This window comes from Rana temporaria, chromosome 3 (assembly GCF_905171775.1).
Source record: "Rana temporaria chromosome 3, aRanTem1.1, whole genome shotgun sequence".
Lineage (NCBI taxonomy): Eukaryota > Metazoa > Chordata > Amphibia > Anura > Ranidae > Rana > Rana temporaria.
In genome coordinates this window covers 47,340,514-47,347,148 of record NC_053491.1, presented here as the reverse complement: position 1 = coordinate 47,347,148, position 6,635 = coordinate 47,340,514, and the positions used below count along the sequence as shown (strand labels likewise).

General features: G+C 39.4%; 1 protein-coding gene across 1 annotated transcript in view; it reads left to right on the top strand.

Annotated features, from left to right (window-relative positions):
• Positions 1-247: 247 nt before the first annotated feature.
• The window catches only part of CKMT1A (creatine kinase, mitochondrial 1A), a 72,384-nt gene continuing 65,996 nt past the window's right edge, over positions 248-6,635 (top strand). Inside the window, exon 1 of the mRNA XM_040342507.1 lies at positions 248-349. The gene's annotated coding sequence lies outside the window, so the exon portion shown is untranslated. The remainder of the gene's footprint in view (positions 350-6,635) is intronic.

Genomic DNA, 6,635 nt, shown 5'->3' with positions numbered 1-6,635 from the left:
CATAACAAGGAAAGGAAAGCATTGATCTACATGTGATTTTCAGAGGACAAAAAGATCATTTATATAATAGGAAATAAAAATGGAAAATGCTGAGATGTGTATGCTGCAAGTCATCTGATAAATCAATGAACTAATATTAGGAGGTCCAAAGGTGGAAGCTCACAGTTGTTAGTAGTAGTGATAAGCCCAGACAATGTGTGTGTAATGGGCGGGTTTATAGAGCTCCTTCAGTTTACACAGGAAAGGTCTCAGCAAAGTATTTATAGGAGACTTTTCTGTTCTCTATTCAGCACTGAGCCAGCCTGCCGAACAGGAGAGCCACCATCCAGACTCACATCACCGGCACCAGGTACTATACATCATCACACGGGGGGGTGGACTACACTCTGCACCTTGTACAGGCATTGAGGATGGAAGAATGAACATGCACATATTATAGGCTGGTTAATTTAAATGTTGGCGAAACCTGTGAAATAGACATTTGGTATTCCTTAGCCTGAATTGTGGGCTGAATTCGGACCTGAAACAGACCAAAAGACACACAGGACTCCTGTGCAATTTGCACCGGAGCCGCTGCGGAGATGTTAACTGACTCCATAGAGAGCCGGTGACAATCTCCTGCTATGCGATTTGGATGCAGGGAAACACACATCCAATTCGCAATAGTGTGAACTCAGCCTGAAGATTGAATCTGGTAATACACAGACAGAGCAGACAGCCCAATATTTCTAGTACTTTAGCTAGCCTAATGCCGCGTACACACCATCTCTTTATGTGATGGAAAAAAACGAAATTTTCTGTGAAGTAAAAAACGACATTTTTGAAACTTCAATTTTCAAAAACAATGCTCTAGCAAAGCGAAGTTACGTTCACCACTTTTTTCCATTGAAGCTCGCTTCATAACTAGCTTCTGGGCATGCGCGGGTTTAAAAACTTCGTTTTTTGCTACACACGGTTTTGAAAAACGACACATAAAATTGAAGCATGCTCGTCGTTTTTTCACAAGACATAAAACAACGTTTTCCCCCCACACACGGTCATTTAAATTGACGTTTTTAAAAATTTCATTTTTTTTCATCACATAAAGTGATGGTGTGTACGCGGCATTAGAGTGAAAATCTGACCATCAGCAGTGCTGATAAAATGTAACAAAAATGGACAATCTATTTTTTGGGGTACAGCAGGAATATTTGTAGGACAACCACATATACTCACCAATGCAATGTAAAAAAAAAAAAAATAATCACATCTGTCATCCCAACTGAGCTACGTCTAAACCCATAATCATCCAGTGGTCAGAGAGAATCATTACAGGTTCCAATTATTAACAAAGATTACAAAAAAAAATAACTACTCAATATATACTCTACACATTTATGGGCACTTTAGGCATTGTTGTCACAAAATTCAGTGATTATATCATGTTCATTCGAAGTGCTTTCTTAAAAAAACTAAAACAAAAGTATATATATATATATATATATATATATATACATGTTTTTTTTCTTTTTTTTTACTGTATTACTTTTCTATTGACTTTTTCATTACAGTGCTTGCTTTTACATAATAAAAGCTGGTAGGTAAATTGGATCTTGTCCAAAATTGGCCCAGTATATATATATATATGTATATCTGTGTGTAAGACTGTGTCCCTAGTGTGTCGAGATCCTACGGGGTAAAATGACTGCACCAGCCAAGCATACACTGGCTGGAAAAGCGCCCAGAGGCGATTCAGTTCGCATTTGTAGCGCTATAAAAGTCATTCATTCATTCATTCATAGACAACATTAACCTTCTTAACTGTTGATCACATCGAAGGACTTGCAATGCATTACACTTCATCAATGAAATAAATTTCTGTCTATCTATCAGTACACTAAAAGAAATGTAAGTAAAAATGCAGGTGGCCTGAAGGACATTCAAATCCAGTTATAACAAAATAGCATTCACTAATTTAATGTAGAACTAAATGCGCCGATTGTAGATCATGCTGAAATCACGTTTAATGTTGAGCACTGCGTAAAAGTGCTCTAAAATATAATAGATATAACAGTATATCTCAATTGTAAGAGCAAGCAAACAGGTATACATATTTATGAATAATGGAGTGTACATTTTTTATATAATTGCATCATTTTAGATCTTAATTTGTACATAAAGAATCAAGTGTGAAGCCTCGTACACACGACCGAGGAACTCGACGGGCGAAACACATCGTTTTGCTCGTCGAGTTCCTTGTTAGGCTGTCGAGTAACTCGACAAGGCAAGTTTCTCCATTCCCGTCGAGGAAAAATAAGACATGCTCTCTTTTTGGCTCGACAAGATACTCGACAGTTTCCTTGTCGAAAAATGTACACGCGACCGGTTTCCTCGGCAAAAAAAACAGCAAGTTTCTTGCTGGTTTTTGCTGAGAAACTCGGTCGTGTGTACAAAACTCAACAGTCTTTTTCAGAATGTAAAAGCTCTATAAATAATATGGTTTAGAAAATGATGATTAAAAACTATTATTTGCAGTTAAAGTGTATGTCAACCCAAAAACGTAATTTATATATATGCTTGCTCCTGCGACATGCCACAATAAGGTTACATAGTAGGTGAGGTTGAAAAAAGACACAAGTCAATCAAGTCCAACCTATAAAGTTCTTTTGAATAATCTTATAAAGAATTGCATTATCAGTCTTATATTTCTATCCACCCATTGAGCAAAGATAGTGTTGGCAGGGTGACATTCACAATGTCATTCAACTACAATATTGTCACCCTTATATGCTTCCTTCCTGTAGTCTCTCCCATTACACCTACTTTAGTGGGACGTGCACAGCAGCAATATCACGAACACACATTTGCTGCCACTACTTCTAATCCACCCAGCCCAAGAAGTGCACAGGACTTGCATAGTAGAGGTCATGTGACCACTAGAACTCAGCAAATAATTCTGAGGCTAATTTCTACTGTGTGGGCTATATAGCTGGAGAATACCCTGCTAGGTCCTTTTTTTTTTATCTTTTATTTAGGTATGAAGGTATTTGGTACAACAACACAGCGTAGTACAAAGTAACATCCCAACACAGTGAACCTAATAACATGCATAGTTCAACTGCTCGAGACGTAAAAATAATCATTACAGCTGTTTCTGATCTTACAAAAATACGATGTTCTAACGTATCACGTAACCAATTCCTTGAAAATACTTTTATACATATTTATATATGAGACCGAATAATCGGTCCCCGGAAGCACACCCTTGCAATTTTTCTTTATATCAACTTTAGGAAATCAAAGATTGTCAGGCAAAAAATGTATCGGCATGCCGAAGAATTTGGTAGCCAAAATGTTATATGTAAAAAATGTGTGAATGAATATGGATGCCCCTATGTTGGGCTTGTCGATGCCATTATTTTATTCCACATAAAGTACTGGTATTTGCCATTATATACTTGGCATATTTCGCAGCTGGCCTCAAAGCATCAACTTTAAATATATTGTTTTATTTGAGTTATTGTTACCGTAATGTAGGCTCTCAGGGTGTCAAAATATAAAGCTTTTTTTTACAGTTCTCTATAATGCTAACTAGCTGGAGAAAGTTCCAGACAAAGGTGTGCCAAGTTAATCATTAACACAACCAAACCACAAATGTCTCCTGATAACAGGTTTACAGTTGGAACTATTACCAGCTACAAAACTATGCAATCCAATTAGGCTTCATGTACACGGGACGTTTTACAACCTCTCCTGAACAATTTAACTTGACAGACATTAAGGTCTCGTACACACGATAGGTTAACCAGAGGACAATGGTCTGATGGACCGTTTTCATCAGTCAAAACCGATCGTGTGTGGGCCCCATAGGTTATTTAACCATCGGTTAAAAAAAAAGCCAACTTGCTTTAAATTTAACCGATGGATTCCTAACCGATAGGTCAAAACCGATCGTTAGTAGGCACGACCATCGGTTAAAAATCCATGCATGCTCAGAATCAAGTCGACGCATGCTTGGAAGCATTGAACTTCATTTTTTTCAGCACGTGTTCTGACACGATCGGTTATTTAACCGATGGTGTGTGGGCGCGACCAGGCCCGGATTTCCCACAAGGCCACCGAGGCCAGGCCTCAGGGCAGCAGGGAGCCTCGGGGCGGCCGCGGCATAGAGTCCCTCGACGTCTAGAACATGCAGTTAAGGGCGGAAAGTTGCTTTCTAGCAGGAGTAAATGTAGTGTGGGGGAATTTAAAAGGTAAAGAATAAGAAAAATAATATTAAAAATAATAAGACAATTATACAAAAAAAAAGTAAACGACAAGCTACAAGTAAATAAAAAAAATAAAAATAAAGTGATAAAAAAGTAAAAAAAAGAAACAAAAAATATTTGAACTAACCCTGCCGCCCCTGCCATCTGGTTGCCATTCTCCGTTGATATGGGGGGGGGGGGTTCGGTTGGTGGGGAAGGGGTGCTTTGCGGAACCTGGCCATGGGGCGGCAGGGAGAGCAAATCCGGCCCTGGGCGTGACGGACCATCAGTCAGCTTCATCGGTTAAGCGATGACAACGGTCCTTCAGACCGTTCTCATCGGATAGACTGATCGTGTGTACGAGGCTTAACCCACGTTTAAAACATCCGTTTTGCCGTGTTTAGCAGCATTTTGCCACGTTTGCATTTAGAAGCATTAAAAAAACAATATATATATATATATATATATATTTTTTAAATGGCCAAAAACAAAAAATGCCTATAAACGAAATGCTAGTCGCTGCGTTTTGGCGTCTGAAACGTCGAAAAGTTCTGAGTCTGAACTAATTTTTTTGCCTTAAAAAAGGCCTATAAACGCAACTGCCTGAAAAACGTCAGTAAATGAACCTGTACACATAAGATAACATTGAATGAGTTGAAAAAAGTGTCCAACTGCCAACTGTTTAGCAGCAGCAGTATACATGGGGCCTTAATCTTCAGTAAGGTCCTATGGCTGAGTCAGTATTTCTTGTGACAACTGGCCGCTGAGCAGTACATATAACAAAGGCACACCATATATATGGAGCCCTATCTCACTTCACAACAAATACAAAATTTTAAAAAAGGGGATGCAAATCGGACTATACAATACAATAATTCTATGTACAACGTACAAATCTGCAATCCATTGTATTTTGTATTTTTTTCATTTTATTATTTATTGTATTGATGTAAATTTAATTCCAAGAGCTCAAATAGTAGTTCAAAGAATTTGCATGTTCTGTTAGTTTGTTCCGTATTTTAAAAACGGACACTACTATTTTTTTTATATATGTTTTTTAGTTATTAATATAAGAAAAAGCCAGTCATTGTATTAGAAGAAGCTTCTTCTAATACAATGACTGTCTTTTTCTTATATTAATAACTGAAAAACCTATAAAGAAAATAGTAATGGTACTTTAGGAAATTATTTTGTAATTTCTGTTATAAACAGACAGCATGATAATAAAAGGGCCTAGGTGCAGTATAATATTAAAAGGGTCTAGAAGCTGTACTAGATACAGGTTTATTACAAAGTCTTTTTTTATTTTATTTTTTTTATTTTTGATAGGGAAGAGTAAAGGTGTTTATTGCCCTTTTGATTTGTCCTGATGACCCCTGTTATTGGTGTTGAAAATGAGGGAATATCTTTTGAAAAAGGAATAGAGGGGAGGTCTTCCAATGGAGATACTTGCCGCAGTGAAAACAGCCTAAAGCCTCGTACACACGGCCAGTTTTCCCGACAGGAAAACTGCAAGGCAAACTTTTGGCCGGGAATCCCGGCCGTGTGTAAACTGCCCAAAAACCGCCGGACAAAAAAAGAGAACCAGCTCTCTTTTTTCCCCGCGGACTTTTGCCTGGCGACTTTTGGCAATTTTCCTATGAGAAAAACTGTGATGGAGCATACACACGGCTGGGATTCCCGACCAAAGCTCCATCACAGTTTTCCTGTTGGGAAAACCGGCCGTGTTTAGGGGAAAGACTGACCGAGCAGGTTCTCGGCTTTCCCCTCGGGATTTCCGACTGGAGCTTTTCCCGTTGGAAATCCTGCACGTGTGTACGGGGCATAAGAAAGAATTGCTCTCAGTTTAGAGATGTCTCCTTTAACTTCAGGTTGTACCTACTGAAAAGGAAGCAAAATGTCCTCCAAAAAAATATCTTTTAACCATTCCCTATCCTTTTCTTAATCAGCACAAGGGACAGTACTTACTTAATCAGAAGTGTCCTTTGTGCTGTTGCTGGCTGTCTTTGTTAGATTCTGAAATCCTCTGTCTTCCCCACCCACAAAAAAAAAACACCCTCTGGCATACCTCCCAACTTTTTGAGATGAGAATGAGGGACACCTTTCAGCAAAAGTATGCAGGTATAGGAAAAAAAACTCCCCCTTAAAGCGGGGGTTCGCCCGGTACTCACAGTGCAATCCTCTATAGAAGATTCCGACTCCCAGCGGGGAATGGGCGTTCCTATCCAGACGGAGGATGATTGATGGCCGGCTCTGGCACGTCACGCTTCTCCGGAAATAGCCGAAATAGGCTTGGCTCTTCACGGCGCCTGCACATAGTCTGTGCGCAGGCGCCGTATAGCGCCGTGAAGAGCCGAGACCTACTCCGGCTGTCTTCGGGGAGCGTGACGTGCCAGAGCCGGCCGTCAA